General features: G+C 39.6%; 1 long non-coding RNA gene across 1 annotated transcript in view; it reads right to left on the reverse strand.

Moving 5' to 3' along the window:
• Window positions 1–2,968, reverse strand: part of LOC309650694 — a 29,126-nt gene extending 26,158 nt beyond the window's left edge. The window contains exons 1-2 of the long non-coding RNA XR_014257689.1: window positions 2,735–2,968; window positions 1,739–1,853 (exon numbers count right to left, since the gene is read on the reverse strand). This is a non-coding gene — a long non-coding RNA (uncharacterized lncRNA). The remainder of the gene's footprint in view (window positions 1–1,738; window positions 1,854–2,734) is intronic.
• Window positions 2,969–3,074: the final 106 nt, after the last annotated feature.

Below are 3,074 nucleotides of genomic sequence, written 5' to 3' on the forward strand. Positions count from 1 at the left end.
GACTGCCGATGTTATCTGTGTCCAGCATAAAGAGCAGACACTTACTAGAACTCTGCTAGGCTCCATATATCCCTTCCACGGCTATCATGGGGCTTGGAAGCAGTTACCATAACTAACCAGAGTGGGAACATGTATTAATTCATTTAATGACTTAGTAACAATTCTATGAGTTAGGTACTCAATTTCCCCTTTTCTATGGTGAGGAAAAGAAGTGGAGCTAAGATGTACACTCAGGCACCACTATGTGAGAGTCATAGATAGTCAACTCTCCTAGTGACAAAGAAGCTCTGCTAACATTGTTAGCTAAAGATCAGTTGAAAACATTTCTTAGAAAGTCAGAATTCTTCGTTTCTTCTATGTCACCTTATCTTGGACAATTCACTTCACTTCCTTTGTTCTTCATGCGCTCTCTCAAGGGACGGAAGTACAACATAAACATGTGGCAAGCCTATCACTCGCTTCAATCCAAGTATCATATTGTTTACAGTAATCAATAAACATACTGTAATCAGATTCTTCCAATTCTCCAGAAGGATCTTCCGTGTTCAAATCAACAGTGCTTCTCCTAGAATGTAGACTACCAGGCAGAATTTTAGAAGTTCCAATATTTGATATCATCTGCCACTAAGAGGGAAAAAAATCCAAATACAGTACATATCCCACTGCTCATGGGATATCCCATCTTCTTTGGATCCATTTAGAAATTTCAGTAAGACGAGTGATTCCAGGAAACCCCCGTATTTGGGGAAACAGGAAATCAACTTTGCCCTCTGCCTCATCATATTTTATCTGGGATTCTACTGATCCACTTATTTTTTTTCCCCCATGATCACTTATTGAATAAATATTTGAGTGTCTACTATGTGCAAGACTGTTTTTTGCAAGGTTAAGCCCCTAACCACCTTATTCCTTCCTCTAATTACACAATAAGTTTCCTTCTCTTGCTCTCACTTTGCTTTTTCTGAAATGTGAACTACTTGGGTTGTAGGATTACGAAATATCCTTTTCGTGTTAACTTCCCCAGGCAGACAACTCCCAATTTTCCATGCAGTTAATGAGATAGGAAGATAATACGAATTTTCCAAAACAGCAGCTAATAAAACCCACTTATAATTCATCTCAGAATGAATTAAACAAGATTGACTTCCCTTATTATTTCATCCAGGTTGATATGGAACAAGTTTGCATTCCCTGAGAAACTGACCAGAAGGCAGGCAGAGATGATCTGGGATGTGTTGGTTACCATGTGAGGCAAACATAAAACTCAACAGTGAAGTAGATAATCCCAGAAAGACTATATCAATGTTCTGTATTAATAACCACTCATCATGGATTGGGGTTTCCCCACTTTGTCAGGAAAACCAGTTTAAAAAAAAAGTTCATGTTTTATTTTCTGAGGCATAGAGTAGATTGACAGGACTCTGTTAAGAAATAATTAGATACATCTTGGGACTTCCCTGGTGGTCCAGCAGTGAAGATTTCGCACTTGCAATGCAAAGGGCACGGGGTTCAATCCCCGGTTGGGGAACTAAGATCCCACATGCCACACAGGGTGGCCAAGAAAATGTTAAAAAAAGTAAAAATTAAAAAAAAGAGAAATAATTAGATATACCTCATTTAAATGCTTAATATATATTCTTTAATTATCACATACGTATAATACCTAATTTCATGTCACTATTAATGTATCATGCTATAGGTTCTATGCTGTGGCTAGGACTTGTGGGGGAATTCTTACCCTTGAAGAATATACAGGGACTTCCCTGGCAGTCCAGTGGTTAAGACTCTGTGCCCCCACTACAGGGGGTGCAGGTTCAATCCTCGGTTGGGGAATTAAGATCCCACATGATGCCCTGCGCAGCCAAAAAAAAAAAAGGAAAAAAAAAATCAATGTGTGTGTGTATGTGTGTGTGTGTATATATATATATATATATATATATATATATATATATATATATATATATATATATAACAGTATGGTTAAAAAGTCAAGATTTAAGACATGAGATCCCCAAACTCAAAAGTAATCTCTCTTTCCTTTGATAGTCCTTAGCATTTTACTTGGACCTTTGTAGCAATTCTATTTCAACCCTGTACAGCCCATAGCTCCCAACTCACTGCAAAATACCATAGGTAAATGCTCAATAAACGTTAATTGACAGAATGAGAAAAAACCCAAGGGTAAGTATGAAAAGTGTTTGTCATTCAACGATGACTACAGCACTGGATTTTCCAGGATGACCCCAACAACATGAATCCTTTAACCACTGAATGTGAAGCAATACAGCGTAGTAGTCAGTGCATGGGTTCTGGAGTTTGCTTGAATTTGAATCCCAGTTCTGCCAGTTATTAGCCGTGTGACCTTAAATAAATTACGTACTTAATTTCTATGCAACATCATATGTAAAAGGAGCATATTGCTCGTTTGTGGTGAAGACTGAGTTAATACATGTAAAAAGTTTAGAAAGATGCCTGGCACCCGGTAAACAATTTCTAAGTATAAGCTATTTTTTGTTAATAAAAATATTATTTGCCTCATATTATTATGCCTCTGTCCCAAAATGGCAAACAGATAAATGCTTTTGTCAGTCCACGTGTCTTTTGCTTCAATAAACATAGTAGTCATTAATTTCCTTAATTTGCTAGTAAGAAAGAATATTCTTCATACGGTACAGATTGGGAAAACTAGAGCTCCGGATTAAGGTTACCCCGAATATCGAGGTCGGATACAGACCCAGAATCTAGTCATTTTTGCCCTTTCTAGGATCCAAGAAGGCATTGAAGAAAAATAGTCATTTCAGAAGGGAAACATCTTTTCGTTCACAAGGTGCAGCACTGTCCCAGTCTTTCTCGAATACAGTAACTCCCGGCAGCCAGGAAGACCGGCGCGCAGGCGCAGCTTCGGCTGCACGCTCTCTGCCTGGCGCGTGACAACCGTGCTTCCACCCTACCCCCAACGCCGTTTTACTGCGCATGTGCAGCCCAACTACTCCACCACCACCCACCCGGACGCGTACGTGCGCGTTCGCGCCGCTCACACTTCGGCGGCGGGCGCGTGCCCTGGAAAATTCCAC

Source organism: Balaenoptera physalus, assembly GCF_965194825.1.
Source record: "Balaenoptera physalus genome assembly, chromosome: 20".
NCBI lineage: Eukaryota > Metazoa > Chordata > Mammalia > Artiodactyla > Balaenopteridae > Balaenoptera > Balaenoptera physalus.